This window comes from Cherax quadricarinatus, chromosome 13 (assembly GCF_038502225.1).
Source record: "Cherax quadricarinatus isolate ZL_2023a chromosome 13, ASM3850222v1, whole genome shotgun sequence".
NCBI lineage: Eukaryota > Metazoa > Arthropoda > Malacostraca > Decapoda > Parastacidae > Cherax > Cherax quadricarinatus.
The window spans coordinates 14406554-14428376 of record NC_091304.1 but is presented as its reverse complement, the minus strand read 5'-3'; the positions used below and the strand labels follow the sequence as shown (position 1 = coordinate 14428376).

Below are 21823 nucleotides of genomic sequence, written 5' to 3'. Positions count from 1 at the left end.
CCTGTGCTTGAGCTGGTCATTATGCTTCAACCTGTGCTTGAGCTGGTCATTATGCTTCAATTATGCTTCAACCTGTGCTTGAGCTGGTCATTATGCTTCAACCTGTGCTTGAGCTGGTCATTATGCTTCAACCTGAGCTTGAGCTGGTCATTATGCTTCAACCTGTGCTTGAGCTGGTCATTATGCTTCAACCTGTGCTTGAGCTGGTCATTATGCTTCAACCTGTGCTTGAGCTGGTCATTATGCTTCAACCTGTGCTTGAGCTGGTCATTATGCTTCAACCTGTGCTTGAGCTGGTCATTATGCTTCAACCTGTGCTTGAGCTGGTCATTATGCTTCAACCTGTGCTTGAGCTGGTCATTATGCTTCAACCTGTGCTTGAGCTGGTCATTATGCTTCAACCTGTGCTTGAGCTGGTCATTATGCTTCAACCTGTGCTTGAGCTGGTCATTATGCTTCAACCTGTGCTTGAGCTGGTCATTATGCTTCAACCTGTGCTTGAGCTGGTCATTATGCTTCAACCTGTGCTTGAGCTGGTCATTATGCTTCAACCTGTGCTTGAGCTGGTCATTATGCTTCAACCTGTGCTTGAGCTGGTCATTATGCTTCAACCTGTGCTTGAGCTGGTCATTATGCTTCAACCTGTGCTTGAGCTGGTCATTATGCTTCAACCTGTGCTTGAGCTGGTCATTATGCTTCAACCTGTGCTTGAGCTGGTCATTATGCTTCAACCTGTGCTTGAGCTGGTCATTATGCTTCAACCTGTGCTTGAGCTGGTCATTATGCTTCAACCTGTGCTTGAGCTGGTCATTATGCTTCAACCTGTGCTTGAGCTGGTCATTATGCTTCAACCTGTGCTTGAGCTGGTCATTATGCTTCAACCTGTGAGGGTTGTAGAAGCCTCGAGCTTCAGTGAGACATCAGTTCTTCTTGCAGCAGCAGCAGGAGTGTCCTCGGTGCTGCCACCTGTGTCAACTCCTGAATTTGCTCTTGTGGGAATTAATATCTCCTAAGACGGTTGTGTCCTGACCTGAGAGTCCTGTGCCACACCTCTACGCTGAATACTGACCCTGCCATGGAGGAATTTGTGAACGGCGAGAAAATACATATGATGGAGGCCTGCTAAAGTAAGTGTGTTGAGTGCAATGCATATTTTTTAATATAGTAATAATATAGATGAAGTTGCTTGGCATTTCGAAGGAAACTCCGTTGTTAACCCAAAATACTCTTAGGTAAAAGTAGATTTCGGCTATACATTATGGTTTAAATGTTAAAAGATTAAAGTGATTTTAGGGCTATTATTTTTTTATTAAATGGTAAGAAATGCAACGTAACCCAGGAAACCTATCCTAAAAATACTTAACCTTAATATCATCTGTACCAGCGAGTCTTTGTTTACTTTCTGCCAAGAGTAAAATAATTTCCCAAGTGTTTTGTACTATCATATATATCCTCAGTGCTCCCCTAAAAATAATTTTAATAATTTAATATATTAATAATTATTATTATTGGCTTACTGCGTAACCAAGGTAAATGTAATGTTTTCGCTCTCAAAATAATTTGCTCAAGAAAATATTTAGTTTATGGCGTACATAAGTTGTATGTTTTGTATGGTGTTAACTAATGCCAGAGTTCTGCCCGTAACTAGATTGTTGGCTCGTTGAGGTCACGGTGAGGTCCGGGGATTGATCCCCGGTACGGGTGGAAACATTAGACGTGTTTCCGTAGACACCTGCTGTTCATGTTCACCTGTTAGTAAAATAGCTACCCGAGTGTTAGTCGACTGTTGTAAGTCGCATCCTGGGGACAAAATTGACCTAATTTGCTCGAAATGCTCTGCATGAGACGCTTTCTATATAGTAGTTTGTCATTGATGTTGAGCGGCTAGGCCTGTATACCTTGTACATGTACTTATAGAAATAAAAATTATTCTTATTGCCCTTGATGCTGGTTAAGAGCTCTTGGTCCAAAGAATTAGCGATACCCTCCCTCCCTCTTGATCAAACCTGATAGCCTTCAGTTTCCAAGGTGCTCTATGACTACGTTTTATACATTTAGCGCTTACCAATGATTATTGGTGATTAATCCAGGATAATAAAAGCAAGTCAACCTATTTGGCTTATTTATGTTAGTGTTCTCTGGCTTTCCTGTACGGCGATAAACTAATGTACTCGCCAAATTGTACTCGCCTAATTGTGGTTGCAGGGGTCGAGAGAGAGCTCTTGGCCCCGCCTCTTCACTGGTCGCTACTAGAGCCCCTCTCCCTGCTCCATGAGCTTTATCATACCTCGTCTTAAAACTTTGTATGGTTCCTGCCTCCACTACATCACTTGCCAGACTATTCCACTTCCTGACAACTCTGACTGAAGAAATACTTCCTAACATCCCTTTGACTCATCTGAATCTTCAACCTCCAGTTGTGACCCCTTCTTTCTGTGTCCCATCTCTGGAGCATCCTGTCTCTGTCCACCTTGTCTATTCCTCGCAGTATTTTGTATATCATTATCATGTCTCCCCAAACCCTCCTGTCCTCCAGTGTCGTCAGGCCGATTTCCCTTAACCTTTCTTAGTAGGACAATCCCCTTAGCTCTGGAACTAGCCTTGTTGCAAACCTTTGCACTTTCTTTAGTTTCTTGACATGGTTGACCAGGTGTGGATTCCAAATTGGTGCTGCATACTCCAGTATGGGCCTGACGTACAGTGTATGGAGTCTTGAACGATTCCTTACTGAGGTATGGGAATGCATCCAATCCCATGTTGTAATGCTCTTAGCGGTTGACAAGGGTCAGAACAATAAAAGAAGATCCAGCAACCAGCTAAGGACTCCTAACATCAAAGGTGAGAGCAGCAATAACACGAGGAAAACTTGTAGTACTGCCAGCCAGGACACAACCCTCATCACCCACCGGCACCACCACAACACACGACAGACAACAACAAACATGACCGCCGCTACAGTCCAAGATAACTCCTTCCCAGTATTTGATGTCAAGAAGATCACCGACCCAGAAATAGCTAAACTCCTTATGATTCAGAACCAAACGATCACCAAACTAACTCAAGAAATGCAGGAACTAAAGGCTAGCAATGCAGATTACCTCAACAAGATCACTGCTCTAGAACATAAACTAGACACTAGAACAACAAAGCAACACCCACACCCAGTCCCTAGACACCATCAACACACTAATAGACCAAGTCACCCTACTTACTACCAACATTACAGAGGAAAGATCAAGAGTGGACCAACAACTTGCCACTGTCATAACCAACTTCCAAGACCATAATGACCAACAGCAGCTATCTGACGCTGTTGTAGTTAACAGCAAACATCTCCCAGCCACAGTCACCCAAGAGACCTGCATGGAGACCACCCTACAGCTTATCAAGGACCACCTTCGCCTTAACATACGTAGTGATGACCTAAAGGATTGCAAACTGATGGGCTACCAAGCAGGTAAAAAAACAGTGCTGTTAAAATTCCAAACTAGCCTACAAAGAAACAACCTACTAAAAACATCTATTTCTATGAAAACTGATGTTTACGTCAATGAGTGCCTTACCAAAACAAGACAAAACCTTCTTTATCGGCTAAGAAAATTACGCTATGCCCAAAAAATCCACCAGTGCTTTGTGAGGGATGGAAAAATCGCAGTTAGGAAACAGCCCACTGGGAAGAGATATTTCATCTCTACAGAACATGACCTTAAAACATTCCTAAGTGAGGCTGGACTAACAGAATCAGAATAAAGTGCAGATAATACCCATAGTCCACCGTTAGTGTTATATTGTCATAAATTTGTGCCCCCCTAAAATTCTAATACCCCAACTACTTTTGATTGTCATTGTTGTATTCAACGACCATTCTACCTCATAGTCTTAATTGTGTTTAATATCTACAGAATCTATCTCCTTTTTTACAACTTACCACATCACTGTTCCATCTTATTTTATTATAAACTAACCATAACTTGTCTTCAATAATTCTACCTCACTTTAAAAAATACTCAATTGCCCAATTTTATTCTAAATCCCTATTATTGCCCAATTTTACTTTAAACTATATTGATCAAACTTATTGTAAACTTCTTTTATTGACCATTTTTATTCCATACTTTTTTAAACTAGTATTTTCAACTACAACTTTTATATTATCCTGTCTACCATCTTACTAGCATATTATAACCAAGTCATTGCCATTTTTATTTTTATTTTTTTTATTATTCTTTTGCTACCATAATTTTTGTATTTTATCCTGTCAATTTAAATCTAATTATACACTAATTCTTGTAAACAACTTATATAAGACCTTAGTGCAATTACAATTGAGAGTCTTGTGCCTTTATTATATTATTAGATTAATCACATTTTTACTCTAGGTCATTCTAGCTCAATACATAGTCAATACCAAATTCACTATACTAGACCATAGTGCAATTACTAGTGAGAGACTGGTGCTATTTGTAATTTGTATTTTTATATTATTAGACTAAACCTAGTTATACTATAGCTCTTTCTAGCTCAATACATAGTCAATACCAAATTCACTATATTAGACCATAGTGCAATTACTAGTGAGAGACTAGTGCTATTTTTAATTTGTATTTTTATATTATTAGATTAAACCTATTGTACTATAGCTCATTCTAGCTCAAAACATAGACTCCACAAAAGTCATTATTAGACCTTAGTGCAATTACAAGTGAGAGTCTTGTTCTATTTTTAATTTGTATTTTTATATTACTAGTTTATACCTAGTTGTACTTTAGTTCATTCCAGCACAACACATAGACAACATCAACTTCATTATGTGTAGTAGTGACTATACTCTACATGACCAAAATACTCTAGCTATATACTTGTCCAAACTTCCTACCACTACAGATATCAGTACTAGAACTCAACACACAACTCAGGATATAAATAACCACAATTCAAACCTAGAAGATGATTGATCACGTTGACCCTGATCTAAACCTCCATAATCTGACACCCAATCAAAACCTATTGGAAAGTAACTGCCTTTATTACACAGCATCACAAGCCAGCACTATCCTAAACAATGCTAAAAGTCTATCAGTACTTAACTACAATATCAGGTCCTTAAGCAAACACTATGATGACCTCTTAGCACTCCTTGAATCACTAAAGACACCCTTCTCCTGCATTATTCTTACTGAGACCTGGCTTAAGCAGGACACAATAGATATCTACCCTCTACCAGGATACACAGCAATTCACAACTGCAGACCAAACCAAGTTGGGGGTGGTATTGCAATCTATTACTCTAACCAATTATCTTGTCTTAGCACCACTTGCTTTAGTGATGAATATGGGGAATACATTATTGCTAATTTTACTGTTAAAAGCCTTAAGACGCCTATAACAATCGGTGCCATTTACCGGATACCTCACACAAACATCCCAAATTTCAGTGAGAAATTAAAGTCACTAATAACAAACAGACAAATGAATCAGCACCACCTTCTCTTAGCTGGAGACTTCAACATCAACCTTGGCTTACTAGATGATCAGCCTGTAACTGACTTCATCAACAATATGAACAACACACTTCTCATACCAACAATAACTAAACCAACCAGGCTCACTGAGACAAGTGCAACCATAATAGACCACATATGGACCAATATACTAGCCCCCCTTAAATCAGGGATAATCACAGATAGCACTACAGACCACTACCCTACCTTCCTCCTGACAAACATTAGTAAACCACCACTTGAATACAACAAAGTCTCATTTAGACTCCATGACGAGGCCTCAGTAAGGAAGTTCACAGCTGACCTAGAGACTGTTGACTGGCCTACAGAATTCTCCAAGGCCAATGGTACTGATGACTGGACAGACATTTTTCTTAACAAATTACTTAGACTATACAACAAACATTGTCCTATAAAAACAAAACAGATCACAAACAAACGGCTTGGTTGCCCATGGCTAACCAGCACCATTCTGAAATCCATTGACAAGAAACACCAATATGAAAAGCAATATAGACAGGGCTTAATACACAAAGATATTCTTAAACATTATTCATCAGTTCTCACCAAAGTAATAAAGAAAGCCAAACAACTATACTACTCCAGTAGATTCACAGACACTAGAGGAGATATAAAAAAGACCTGGAAAACACTCTCTCAGATTCTAGGGACCCACAAACTGAGAAAAACCAAGAATATTGTCCTAACTAAACCTAATGAAACACCACTACATCCCACTGACACAGCTAACAAGATAAACGACTTCTTCTCAACCATAGGATCTAATCTCGCCAGTAAAATCCCACATACCAATGCCCATGCCGGGGACTACCTAGATGGGAATTTCCCTAATTCCTTCTATCTTGCACCAACTGAGCCCATGGAAGTCACCGAGATTATAAAGTCACTTAAAAATAACTCGGGGAATCTGTCTCATGTCCCACCATTACTGTACAAGCGAGCGGCCCATGTCCTTTCGCATGCTATTTCATTACTTTTTAACAAGTCACTAGAAACTAGCACCTTCCCGAAACTACTCAAGATGGCAAGGGTTACACCAATACATAAAGGTGGTGATCCTACAGACTTAAACAACTATAGGCCAATATCTAACTTACCATTGCTATCCAAAATCTTTGAGAAACTCATGCACAGGAGACTGTATTCATTTATAACGGCTCAAAACATACTCAACCCCTGCCAGTTTGGATTCAGGAAAAATAAAAGCACTAATGATGCAATCATAAAAATGCTAGATCTGCTGTACACAGCATTGGAAAATAAGGAATATCCACTAGGAATTTTTATTGACCTAAGAAAAGCTTTTGACACAGTAGACCACGACATCCTACTCCACAAACTTGATCATTACGGTATAAGAGGCCATGCACTTGCTTATTTTAAATCTTACATTACTAATAGGTATCAGTATGTCACCATTAAAGACACAGCATCAGTAACACGGCCAATTGATACTGGAGTTCCGCAGGGAAGTGTCCTTGGTCCCCTGCTCTTCCTCATATACATCAATGACCTTCCAAACGTATCCCAACACCTGAAACCCATTCTCTTTGCTGACTACACGACTTATGTCATCTCATGTCATCTCTCACCCTAATCTTGCCACCCTCAACACCATTGTTAACGAGGAGCTGCTCAAAATATCGACTTGGATGACAGCCAATAAACTTGGTGGTAGTACTACCACCACTACCTCTTCCTGCCTATATATAGCCGTCCTGCTCCACTTCTGGTTAGTGTGACTTTGTAAATGGTCCAAGTCAGACCGAAACATCGTCGTAAGCTCCTCTCTTCTATGTGCGGGTTATTTGTGTATCGTTTCAGTCACGGTATTGTGCCTTTTTTTGTTATTTAAGCGTTCAATTGTGACAAAACAGGCCTGTCTTGGAAGAAAATGCCAAACAGGACCTACGTTACTCCCAGGACACAAGCCTATGAAAGACAGGCTAACGCTCATGTTTTGTAGTAATGCTGGTGGGGATTGCAAAGTGAAACCTTTACTCATGTATTACTCTGAAACTCCCAGTGTTTTCAAGAAAAACAGTGTCATCAAGACTAAATTGTGTGTGATGTGGAGAGCAAACAGTAAGGGATGGGTCACTAGGGGCACTTTCCTCGACTGGTTCTATGACGTGTTTGGCCCCAGTGTGAAAAAATACCTCCTAGAAAATAAATTGGAACTCTAGTGCCTCATGTTAATGGACAGTGCTCCTACTCATCTTCCAGACTTGGAGGAGCGAATTGTGGGGGAGTTTAGCTTCATCAAAGTTAAATTCTTGCCCCCTAATACCACTCCTCTTCTCCAGCCCATGAACCAGCAGGTCACTTAAAATTTCAAAAAACTGTACACCAAAGCAGTGTTTCAAAAGTGCTTTGAAGTGACCTCAGACACTGAATTGACCCTAAAAGGGTTCTGGAAAGATTACTTCAGTTATCTCAGTTGCATTAACCTTATAGGTAAGGCTTGGGAGGGAGTGACTTGCAGGACTTTGAACTCTGCTTGGAGAAAATTGTGACCAGAATGTGTACAAGAGAGGGATTTTGAAAGGTTTGGGGCTGACACTGAGAAGCCTATGTCAGTTGTGGAATCTCTTGTGGCACTGGGGAAGTCCATGGGGTTGGAGGTTAGTGGCGAGGATGTGGAAGAGTTGATGGAGGGTGACGATGAAGAGCTAACCACTATAGAGCTGCAAGAGCTTGAGATGCAACAGCAACAGACCACAGCTCAGGAATTTCCTTCAGAGGAGGAGGAAGAGAGATGGAGGAAGTTGCCTTCATCAAAGATTAAGGGCATTTGTACAATGTGGACAAAGGTGCAAGCATTTATGGATGAACACTACCCTGACACAGCTTTTGCAGGCTGTATTGGCAACATGAACAATGACAACATTGTGTCCCATTCTAGGGAAATCTTAGAGACGCCAGAAACTGAGCTCTCTGGACAGGTTTTTGGTTCGACAGGGGTCCGGTGACTCTCAAGTTGGTCCTAGTGGCATTAAAAAACAAAGAAGGGAGGTAACCCCAGAAAAGGACTTGGTACCTAAAGTCTTTATGGAAGGAGTTTCTCCTTCCAAACAATTGTAAACTCCTCCATCCTCTGCCCTCTTCCCTTCTCATCACTCATCAATAAGTCCTCAATAAAGGTAAGTGTCACTTCAGTATTGTTTATTTTGCATGTCTCATTGTTTTCTGTGTAGGGAAATGTATATTTCATGTAAAAAAATTTTGTTTAATACTTTTGGGTGTCTGGAATGGATTAATTGGATTTCCATTATTTCTTATGGGGAAAATTAATTCGGATAATGAAAAAATCAGTTAAAGATGAGCTCTCTGGAACGGATTAATATCGTTACCTGAGGGTCCACTGTATATAGAAGGCCACTTGTTATGCATATTAGGGGCAAATTAGGTCAATTTTGTCCCAGGATGCAACCCACACTCAGGTACTCATTTTACTGATGGGTGAACATGGATAGCAGGTGTCTTATGGAAACACGCCCTTATGTTTTTCAGGTGTACCGGGGATCGACCCCTGGATCCCAGTGTTAAGCTGAGTGCGCTAACAATTAAGCTACAGGACACTACAAATGCTGTCATGTATGACATCTCCATTGCCTCTAGTCTCTTCCTTGTTGCAAAATTCAGAGCCCATGCCTCGCACCCATACAAAATTGTTGGTACCACTGTACTTCAGTACGTCTCCCTATTTTGCCTCTATAAACTGTTTTCTGTCCACAAATGCCTCTGCAAACTTCCTTTTTTTTCATCTCTTCTGTGGTTCACCTTATCTTTCATTCACCTGTCTGGTATCTCCTCTCAAATATCTGAATGCTATATGTTAGTTTCCTCTATATTCTTACATACCAATTAAGGCATGTGTGATGCCTGGGTATCTGTATTTTGGCAATAAAGATGGCCACGTGTTGCACATATCTTGTCAGAATAATTTCTACTTGGTGGGGGTTCCCTAGCATTTTGCTAAATATTTAAGCCAAAGATTTGGGTATGCATAGCTTGCTGCCCATATCCCCAAGGAGTGATAATCACCTCAGCTTCCTTCTTCCCTTTCTTAAATTACATTTCTCTTCCACTTGCTCTCTGTGCCTCTGTTATTCCAAACACTAAATTGTCTTCCTGCTATGGTGATATTTTTAAATGACTTAGCTTTATGGGGTGTGATGAACTCATGAATTCATTTACTAGATTTTCCATCTAGGGTAGGAAGGAGGGGAGTGCCTTGATGCTGGTAAAGGGCTATTGACTAAGGAATTGGAGCTACCCTTTCCCTTTCTCAAATTGAATCCAATTACTCCCCATTCCTTAGCCTTGACCTATCATGGGTTTAGTGTTTTCCTGTGATAATTTTTATGAATGTAATTTTGGCATATCTCATCCTAGAATGACGTTACCTGGAAAATGTATACAGGAGGGTCCACTTTACGGCCTTTCAATAATGTAGTGTTTTTTTATTATACCCATTCTTCATTTATGCAGACTTCCTACAATATATACATTCACCACTCGCTATAAACGAAGGACAAAAATATACATTAAGTAATGTGTGTAAGGGTAAGAAGTTTTTGTGGCATTTATGGATTTGGAACAGGCATATGACAGGGTGGATAGGGGAGCAGTGTGGCAGATGTTGCAAATGTATGGAATAGGAGGTAGGGGACTGAAAGCAGTGAAGAGTTTTTATGAAGATAGTGAGGCTCAGGTTATAGTATGTAGGAGAGAGGGAGATTATTTCCCAGTAAAAGTAGGCCTTAGACAAGGATGTGTGATGTCACCATGGTTGTTCAATATATTTATAGATGGGGTTGTAAGAGAAGTGAATGCTCGGGTGTTGGCAAGAGGTGTGGGGTTAAAAGATAAAGAAGCTAACACAGAGTGTGGAGTTGCCACAGTTGCTCTTTGCTGATGACACTGCTTTTGGGAGATTCTGAAAAGAAGTTGCATAGGTTGGTGGTTGAGTTTGGTAGGGAATGTAGAAAAAGGAAATTAAAAATGAACATAGGAAAGAGTAAGGTGATGAAGATAACAAAATAATTAGGCAATGAAAGACTGGATATCAGATTGGAGGGAGAAAGTATGGAAGAAGCGAATGTATTCAGATACATGGGAGTGGAATTGTCAGCAGATGGATATATGAAAGATGATGTGAATTATAGAATTGATGAGGGAAAAAAGGTGAGTGGTGTGCTTAGGAATCTGTGGAGACAATGAACTTTGTCCATGGAGGCAAAGGGGGGAATGTATGAGAATATAGTTATACCAATGCTCTTATATGGGTGTGAAACATGGGTGGTGAATGTTGCAACAAGAAGGCTGGAGGCAGTGGAGATGTCATGTCTGAGAGCAGTTTGTGTTGTGACTATGCAGAGAATTCTTGGTTTGGAAATTAGGAGGGGGTGCAGGATCACCAAAACTATCGTCCAGAGGGCTGAGGAGGGGTTGTTGAGGTGGTTTGGACATGTAGAGAGGATGGAAGGAAATAGAATGACTTTGAAAGTGTATAAATCTATAGTGGAGGGAAGGCAGGGTAGGGGTTGGCCTAGGAAAGGTTGGAGGGAGGGGCTTGAACTTCTAGCACACATGTGTTAGGAGTGAATGGAGACAAATGGTTTTTAGGACTTGACGTGCTGTTGGAGTGTGAGCAAGGTAATGCTTATGAAGGGATTCAGGGAAACCGGCAGGCTGGACTGGAGTCCTGAAGATGGGAAGTACAGTGTCTGCACTCTGAAGGAGGGGTGTTAATGTTGTAAATTTATAACTGTAGTGTAAGCGCACCTCTGGCAAGACAGTGATAGAGTGAATAATGAAAGTTTTTCTTTTTTGTGCCACCCTGTCTTGGTGGGAGACGGCCGATATGTTAATAAATAAAAATAAGTAATGTGTGTACTGTATATGCATTTTTTAGGCCTAGCTCTATTGTTCATTTAATATATGAGAGTGTAAACATATTATCAGACTTTTATATGCATTTGAAAGTGACAAAAGGCTATGTTTCACTTTACATTGGTAGTCTGGAACCTAACCTGTATAAGTGGGGCTCTCCTGTACCATCTCCAAAACTAATCCTGCAGAAATTAAACTGTACATGTGATAAACAGTTTAAATGTTAACCCTTAACCCTTTGAGGGTTTTCGTCGTACTAGTACGTCTTACGCGTAGGGGTTTTTGACGTACTAGTACTCATAAATTCTAGCGACCTCAAATCTAGTGGGAGAAAGCTGGTAGGCCTTCATATGAAAGAATGGGTCTATGTGGTCAGTGTGCACAGTCTAAAAAAAATCCTGCAGCACACGGTGCATAATGAGAAAAAAAAACTTTTTCCATTTTTTTTTAATAAATCAGCGACTTTGCAGTGTATTTTCGTATAGTATTTATTGTTGTATTCTAGTTTTCTTGGTCTCATTTTATAGAATGGAAGACATATTACTGAAATTGAGATGATTTTGACTGGTTTTACAATGAAAGGTGCCTTGAAATTGAGCTCAAAGTAGCAGAAATGTTCGATTTTTACCAAACTTCAAAAGTAAACAAATCGTGCCAAGCGTGCAATACACGTCAACTGGTGAGTCTAATATTCTTTCACAAGTGCACCAATAATATTTATACCATTTTTTACACTAATGCAGTAGTCTGCATAACAGTAAATCTTATATTTTTTGTGAGAATAAAAATTCAAAGTGGAAAGCAAAAGAATATAAGAGGGGCCTTGAGACGTGACTAATGACTAGAGGAAATGTCATTTTAGTGCCAGGAATGTCTTTCTTGTTTATTCTGGACCCTATTCCGAAATTGGCATCTTTTGAAATTTGTGTGAAATTGGCAAAATTGCTAAATTCTGACCACTGTACTGGATAGTTGAATTTATAAATGGGTGGTTTCTTGCACTCATTCGATAGAAAAAACGGAGTTCTAGCGAAATATTCATGTTTTTTGTCGACTAGTACAGTGAAATTGGCCGAAAATGGGGCTCAAAGTGGGCAAAATCGCCGATCCGTAAACATCGCCGAGACCGCTAACTTTGCGAGAGCATAATTCCGTAAGTTTTCTATCAAATTTCAAACTTTTGGTGTCGTTATGATCGGGAAAAGATTCTCTATCTTTTCATAAGATAAAATAATTTTTTTTTTTTTAAATTTGGCCGACCCTGAGAACGAGTTTCGGAGAGGGCCTGTCGACCCTCAAAGGGTTAAACTGTCCAAACGTAGATCTACGTTTTTTCAACATTTGAAAGTATGTAAAAAACATAGATCTTTTTGTTTTTTTACATTTGAAAACGTGTAAAAAAAAAAACTGTGATCTATGTTTTTTTGTTATATTTGAAAATATGTAAAAAAATGTAATCTACTTTTGGAGCACTACGCATGTGAACACAGATCTGTTTGGGCAGTTTAAGAGCAGAGGTGAGATAGTGAATGAAGAAGTGGTAAAGATAATTATAATATTATGTTCATGGAAAACTCTAAACCCTTAAGGGTCATACAGTGCTGTGTAGTAGAGGTGATCAAGTTTTGTACAAGAGATTCCAGTACTGAATCAAGATCCATGCATTCAGCTATAACTTTGAGATTCCAGTACTGAATCAAGATCCATGCATTCAGCTATAACTTTGAGTATGCTAATACCTTATGTCAGTGCTGTCATTCATCTGAACACATCTTTTCTCATAAATGAGGTGGATAAATAAAAAACAAGCCTATTGTGTATAGGTATAGACTTGCTTTACCATTATTAGGATATCGGTAATGATAACCCAGTTCTAGAAAGTATCACCATAACATTCTTTTGTATTTCAGTACTATCAGTGAATAAGAACTTGGGGAACAAGTAAAAATATTCCCAATGGGAGGCAGTTGGACTCAGTCCAAGGGCAGAGCATATCGAATTCCTTGGATCAAGAGACCCTCATCAGCATCAGTGAAATATTTCTGTGAAGTGTGCCAAGAAATACACATTACAGTAAATTCTCTGTATGGCACATTTTTAACTGAATGCTGTTCATATGTTTGCTCAATATTACTGTCTAGTTTTGACTGAACATACACACCATAGAGTGACTGTGTGACTGTCAGTCACACAGATATATCATGCAATCCAGTGCCTTCAAATTTGCTGTGATTGGTAAATTTTGGCCCATACATGAGCGAATGGGTCTGTGTGGTGGGTGTGGATAATAATAAAAAAATCCTGCCTGACTTAGTGTTAAAATAGCGACTTTGAGGCACTTTCCTGGGTGTTTTTTCATGACTCAGATTCATAATAACACAATTGCAAACAAGTTACAGAATGGGTGGGGTTTGAACCCATGGCAAATGAGTCCTAAAACTCACAGGCCAGTGTGTTAATCACTCAGCCAGTGAGTTTTAAGACTTGCTTGCCATGGGTTCAAGCTGCACCCATTCCTTGATTTGGTCTTCATGGTTTAATTGGCTGTTTCTTGGTGCTAACTGATAGACTGGAAGAGACACTTATGAAATGGAGAGGATATTGATTAGTTTCAGACTGGAAGTGGCTTTAAATAGACTTCAAAGTGGCAGCAGTGTTCGATTTTAAGAGATTTATCCCCCCCCCCCTGAGGAAAAGTAGGGGTACCCCCAATCTTAATCTGTTTTATGGGTTTTAACCCTTTCAGGGTTTCAGCCGTACTAGTACGGCTTACGAGCCAGGGTTTTTGACGTACTAGTACGCCTAAATTCTAGCGCCCTCAAATCTAGTGAGAAAGCTGGTAGGCCTACATATGAAAGGATGGGTCTATGTGGTCAGTGTGCGCGGTATAAAAAAAAAATCCTGCAGCACACAGTGCGTAATGAGAAAAAAAACTTTGACTGTGTTTTTGGATTAAAACAGCGACTTTGCACTGTATTTTCGTATGGTATTTATTGTTGTATTCTAGTTTTCCTGGTCTCATTTTATAGAATGGAAAACATATTACAGAAATTGATATGATTTTGACTGGTTTTACAAAGAAAAGTACCTTGAAATTGAGCTCAAAGTAGCAGAAATGTTCGATTTTTACCAAAGTTCAAAAGTAAACAAATCATGCTATGCGTCCAATACACATCAACTGGTGAGTCTAATATTCTTTCACAAGTGCGCTGATATTATTTATACCATTTCTACACCAATGCAGTAGTCTGCATAACAGTAAATCTTCTATTTTTTTTTTGAGACTAAAAATTCCAAGTGGAAAGCAAAAGAATGTAAGAGGGGCAAGGGGACGTGACTAATGAACAGAGGAAATGTTATTTTAGTGCCAGGAATGTCTTTCTTGTTTATTCTGAACCCTATTCAGAAATTGGCATCTTTTGAAATTTATGTGAAATTGGCAAAATTGCTAAATTCTGACCACTGTATTGAATAGTTGAAATCGGTAAATGGGTGGTTTCTTGTACTCATTTGATATAAAAAATGGAGTTCTAGCGAAATAGTTATGATTTTTGTCGACAAGTACACTGGAATTGGCCGAAAATAGGGCTCAAAGTGGGCAAAATCGCTGATGTGTAAACATCGCCGAGACCGCTAACTTCGCGAGAGCATAATTCTGTGAGTTTTCTATCAAATTTCATACTTTTGGTGTCATTATGATCGGGAAAAGATTCTCTATCTTTTCATAAGATTTTTTTTTTTTTTGAAATTTGGCCGACCCTGAAAACAAGTTTCTGAGAGGGCCTGTCGACCCTGAAAGGGTTAATCAGGTCTGCTTTAGTCATTGGGATGGCCTAAACCATGACCAGTCATTTTTGGGTTATACAGTATTTTACGGGGCTCTGGTGGCCTGGTGGTTAACGCTCTCGCTTCACACGGTGAGGGCCTGGGTTCGATTCCCAGCCAGAGTAGAAACATTGGACGTGTTTCTTTCCACCTGTTGTCTATGTTCCCCATCAGTAAAATGGGTACCTGGGTGTTAGTCGACTGGTGTGGGTCGCATCCTGGGACACTGACCTAAGGAGGCCTGGTCACAGACCGGGCCGCGGGGGCGTTGACCCCCGGAACTCTCTCCAGATAAACTCCAGATAAACTAGCTAAGAAATAAGGTAAAAAAAATTTTTGATGGATTCAAAATGGAGGGCAAGTGTTTTATAGGAGAGGCTTGGAGACATGATTAATGAAGAGAGGAAAGGTTACTTTAGTGGCTAGAATATCTAGTGTTTATTTTGGACTTTGTAAATTGGAATTTGCTGAATTTTGGGTAAAATTGGCCAAATTACATGCTTCTAGGAGTCTTAAAAGGTAGCTTCTTGCACTCGGTCGGTAGAACAGAAGGCATACTCATGAAACAGCCAGGAATTGGGTCAGTTTGAGCACTGGAACTGGCCTAAGTGGGCAATATCACAACTGTGTAAAGTGTTCCTGACCTCCAACTTTGCACCTACATAATATTGTAAGTTTTGCATCAGATTTTATATTGGTGTTATTACAGTTAGAAAAACATGACTATTTCTTTGAAAATCACAACACTGACAATCCATTTAGCTCTTTAACTGTGGCATACACAGAAATAGTTTCCTGTCTGGCAAAATTTAAAAAAAAAAAATTTTTTTTTTTTTTACAGCATGAGTCTCTGAGTTGAATACAACAGAAAGGAACAATATTGGATGGAAATAGGATTTTATGGTGTGTTAGTCATTGAATAATGATTACAGTGGCATCAGTGCCAGTGTAATGCCAAATTGTGATTGTGCTAAAACATGATTTTACTGCATATTTTGATGTTGCAAAGCAGTTTGAGGCATTTTCCTGACATCAGTTTTGAAATAAAATACATAAATTCGAACACTTTTAATCAAAACTGCTGTTACAATTGCATTTTATCAGAAAAATTAAGCAAAATCTTATTTTATATGAAGCAATAAACCTTGATGCACTAGTTTTTTATGGATGTGTTTCAAGGTGTTATATTTTTTCAAGCATGCAGAAATTCATAGCCTGACATTGCTGCACTTGGAATAAGCTGTATAAATTAGAGCAAATAACGCTCTCTTCTATTTTTCTAATGCTTTGGTCTTAAAATTTTAACACTAATTACAGCGATACCCTGAGTTTCGTACTGCTCCCAACTCGAACAATTATGTAAGTATTATTGTAAGTGCTTTTATAAGTGTAGTTTTGGGGGTCTGAAACGGACTAATCTAATTTACATTATTTCTAATGGGAACAAATTCGTTCAGTGACGGCACTCGAACAGCCTTCTGGAACAAATTATGTACGAAACTCGGGGTACCACTGTAATATAAGGAATACCTATACTACAGTTATTTCAATATGTAATACTCCTCAAAACATTGTTTTGACTATAGTATTGGGTTATCCTAGGTTAACCCTTAAACTGTCCAAAAATAGATCTACATTTGTACCGCTAGCTCTCCAAACGTAGATCTACGTTTTATTTTTCCTGCCTTCAAATTTCACGTGATAGGCCTAGACATGAATGGATCTGCGTACTCAGTGTGCGCAGTACGGAAAAATCGGAGACACCGCAGTACTGCATGGTACCACCAGTTAGTTTCAGCTCCATCTTGGGTCAATATCATGGCAAACCCCTGTGATTCACTCACGCCGTGGTGTATTAGCACTCTTATTCGAGGAAAGTGATACAGAATGTGAGTTTAGTGGATTTGACACCGATATGGTCACTAATGATCAAGGAATTAGTGGAAATGCTGATGATAACCCTAATGACCCTCAGCCCCTCACCTCTGGTGTGGCCAGTGTAGACAGTGTGGCCATACGAGACCCTCAGCCCAGCACCTTTGGGGTGGCTAGTGTTACTGCCCAAAGGCAACTACGCAAAAGGAAATTATAATTTTCCCACAGTTTTGGTATTGATAGTGAAAGTGATATAGGCGACGATGATGAAATTGATATTCAGTATTCCCCAGTGAAACGTACTTTTAGGCTGCAGTGCCTACATTCAGGCAGTGTGCCATATGCAGTCCACAAGGGTCGTGGGAGGTCATGATCCAAAACCCCAGCCACTGATAGCGATACTGATCATGAAGGGGAATATGCTGTGATGGAGGAAGAGGAGGTGGGTGTCACAGTGCCTTGTGGCACGGTAGGTGGACAAAGGACTGCCCAGCACCCTCTCAGTCATGTGCTGCCTCCACTCCTGTTCCTCCTCCTCCTTCCCCATGCCACAGGTCCAACCTGTACCACCAGACCACAAATGGAACTGGACACAGTACACCATTCATGCCACATCCTTGCAATTTTGATGTTGGCGGAAGTGGCATCGGAAGTGGCATCGTGCCAAAATGTCCCATCACAAATGAGTCACCAGAGTTAGACTATTTCCAACTATACTTTGATGAGCCTATAATGAACCTGATTGTCACCCAGACCAACAGCTACTACCGCTATACAGTGGGCAACACAAAGGTTGCAGAATCATCATGGCTGCTCAGGTGGAATGATACAACTGTGGCTGATATGTATTTATTCCTTGGCACTATCATGCTTATGCCGCATACATATAAGAACAATATAGCACACTACTGGTCCACAGACTACTTCATCAGTACTCCAGTCTTCCGTGACCTTCCCTGCAACAGATTCACTGTTGCTACAAATGTTGCACTTCACAGACAGGAGTACACCCAACAGAAATGGCCTCCTGTACAAAATCTGGGAAGTGTTTGTATCTGAAACAAAAGTTCATTGCCTACTTTTATCCATTCAAGAACATTGTTGACGAGTCCTTCATTCTGTTCAAGGGACGACTGTCATTCAAACAACATATATCAAGCAAATGTAATTGCTTTGGTATAAAACTGTTGTGTGCGACGGTGAGACTGGTATTGTGTTGGATGTCATTATCTACACCGGGAAAAATACACTCGATGATACCAGGCACATGTTGGGCATTTCTGGGGATGTTCACAAGATGATGGAGCCATACCTTGGCAAGGGTCATACATTGTACACAGCCAACTGGTATACAAGCCCTTTGCTCGCTGATTTCCTCCGTGTGAACAATACTGATATATGTGGAACAGTGAGGAGAAATAGAAAACACATGCCAAGGTTCACAGGAGGAAGTGCTGAAGGTGCAGTGCAAGCATTTCATGCCAATGACATCATGGCACTGATATGGCATGACAAAAGGGACTTGACGATGCTGTCAACCATCCACAGAAATGAGATGGTACAGAGTGAACAGGGACACCAATGAACACATTGTAAAGCCAGCTACTGTCGTCGATTATACGAACAATATGCGACTAGTCGACAAGTGTGACATGCAAATAGGGTTTGTTGATTGTGTGCATAGGAGTCGCAAGTGGTATATGAGAGTGTTTTTCCATCTTGTAGACATTGCAATACTCAATGCCTTCAACATGTATGTATAGTATACTCCATTCTCTTGAATGCTCAGTAACTCATCAAAGGTGCTACAAATTTGTACAACTATAAAGCCTCTTATTTGAAATACTCATTTGTACTTCATGTTTAATTTGTTACTGTATTTTTACCACTGAATATATCATTGCTTAGTTAATCTTAAGTTAATTTTAAGCCTGCCCACAATGCTCTGCATACAAGGGGCTTTTGACATGTACACTCAACCACTCTTATTTCTTTTGTACAACTATGTATCATGTCCAAATAATAATAAATAAAATAAATAAGTAAAGACTGGGAAGCGACAACGCTATGCAGAATTCACCCTCAATATCATAAAGCAGATAGTAACAAAGTATGGTACCACACCTGTACCTGTCCCTCCACAGTGACCTGACACCCCACAACAGCGACCTGTCACTCCACAACCACGGGTAAGTTCCAGACCAAATAATCCCTAACTGTCACTACCTGATACCGATACCGTCTACCCCAAAGGAGTATTCTCAGAAAAAGTGTGTTGTGTGTGCTTACACTACAAGGTGATCTCAAGTGTGAAAAGACACATGATTCATGTCAACAATGCAGGGTGGCACTGTGTATGAATCCATGCTTCATGGAGTATCATACAATGGTGGACTTCTAGAAACATAAATGGGACCTGTAAATACCTTGTATATATATGTAGACAATAGTATGTGATTGAACCAGGTGTACAAATTCATCTATCAGTGTGAACAGGTGTGTTTATGACAATATGATTACTAATTCAGTACCAAACATTTGTCTCTCAACAATTGGCTATGAAATTAAAAATCTGCAACAAAACATTATCATAACCAAAACTACGAAAATTACAAAAGAATTGAAAAAAAAAACAATATATCTTTAACATTTCTGCAAGTGGTAGTGCTCCATGTTGCCGTCACCTGAACATTCAGCGCCAACTTCATGGGCTGATATCTCAGTAAGTACTGACCCTAACATTTTTTTTTATCTTATAACGTGTAGCATAATGCCCTCTTCATTTTTTTTTTTTTTTTTCAAAAATATTTGGAGCACTGGGTGAGAAAACATAGATCTGCATTTGGACAGTTTTAGGGTTAATTATTATATTTAAGTTTGAAGGAATATCCTGAGCTATATACTGTAAGTACATGTATAATGCAATTTCTGTATCCATAACCATTATGTGCCTTCAAGATTACTGTAAAGCTTATTTTCAAAGGAAATTTTATACTATTTGTTTCAAGGTGTAATTCTCTTCAGAATAAGGACATATTTCACAGACCATATTGGCTTATCCTAGGCTAAATCTACATAGTGTGCTTTTTTGGCCAAATTCCTTTGACAGTATCATGAAATTATAATAAATCTAGAATGAATAAGGCATTGCTCTGCCAGTTCCACACCTCATTTACAGGTAGGGAAGTTTGGGTGAAACAACAGATCCTATTTTCACTGTTGACTTGTGATAGTGTTAACCATGATGTAATGCATGAATCTGCCTTGTCTTTGATTTTTTCAAAGTCATGAATGGGTAGAAGATCCAAGCAGGTGTGCTGAGGTAAAAATTATTAACAGGTGGCATATTTGAAGGCATGAGAAATTGTGTGTGATATGTCAGACACATCCTTGTTTTCTGCATACTAGTATGTTGGTCATAGTAGGTTAATTTCGAGGATCACAACAGTGAAAGGGTTAAACTTGGGTACAGTTCTTCCTTGTTACTAATATAAACGAAAAAACTGTATACAGTGAAACCCTGATTTTCGAATGTATCGATTACCGAACTTTTCGAGTTTAGAACACTTTTTTTCAAACCAATTTTGTCCTGATTATCGAATGCACCCTGTCTTTTGAACTGCCGGGTGCCGGACCTGTCCGCCAACCCGATCTGTCTGCATCCCTGTGCAGGCGTCGTGAGCCAGTCTGGCTTTGTTGATACTTGAGTGAACACTAACCTGCGTGCTCATTCAAACATTTCACTGTTGATTCATTGTGTTTAGTGCTTGTGTGACTATGAGATAAGCTACCATGAGCCCAAAGAAACTTGCTAATGGTACCCCTGTGGTAAAGAAAGTGAGAAACACCATAGATATGAAGAAGGAAATACAGTGGAACCTCAAATTTCGAACGTATTGCTTATTGAACTCTTCGCATTTCGACCGCTTTTTTTTCGAACCCACTTTGTCCCTACTATCGAACTCGCCCCCTCTTTTGAACCACCGGATACTGGATCTGTCCACCAGCCCACTCTGTCTGCATCCCTGCGCAGGCACCATGAACCAGTCTAGCTTTGTTGAATTAGACACATGTGCAACTCTTGGGTATCTTTATTGAGGAAACGTTTCGCCACACAGTGGCTTCATCAGTCCATACAAAGGAGAAACATGAAGAACAGGAGGAGAATGAGGTAATCAGTCCCTCAGCCTTGAGTTGATGTGGTCAGTCCATCAATCTTGAATAGAATACGGTATATGAGCGGAGAAGCAGCAGTCGTATGGACTGATGAAGCCACTGTGTGGCGAAATGTTTCCTCAATAAAGATACCCAAGAGTTGCACATGTGTCTAATTCAACAACATGTCGGTTCTCTGAACCATTCATCTACAGTCTAGCTTTGTTGATGCTTGAGTGAACATTAACCTGCGGTCTCGTTCAAACATTTTACGATTAATTCATTGTGTTTAGTGCTTGTGGGACTGTGAAATAAGCTACCATGGGCCCAAAGAAACTTGCTAGTGGTACCCTTGTGGTAAAGAAAGTCAGAAACCCCATACATGTGAAGAAGGAAATAATACAGAAGCATGAGAGTGGTGTGCGACTTGTTGAGCTTGCCAGGATGTACGGGAAAAACAAGTTAACCATCGCTTCTGTTCTGGCAAAGAAAGAACAAATCAAGGAAGTTGATGTTGCGAAAGATGTTAATATGCTAACCAAAAAAAG

At 39.8% G+C, this 21823-nt stretch overlaps 1 long non-coding RNA gene across 1 annotated transcript in view; it reads left to right on the top strand.

The window, feature by feature from the left end:
* The first annotated feature begins 910 nt into the window (after positions 1-910).
* Positions 911-21823, top strand: part of LOC138852636 (uncharacterized) — a 41006-nt gene continuing 20093 nt past the window's right edge. The window contains exon 1 of the long non-coding RNA XR_011391934.1: positions 911-1127. This is a non-coding gene — a long non-coding RNA (uncharacterized lncRNA). The remainder of the gene's footprint in view (positions 1128-21823) is intronic.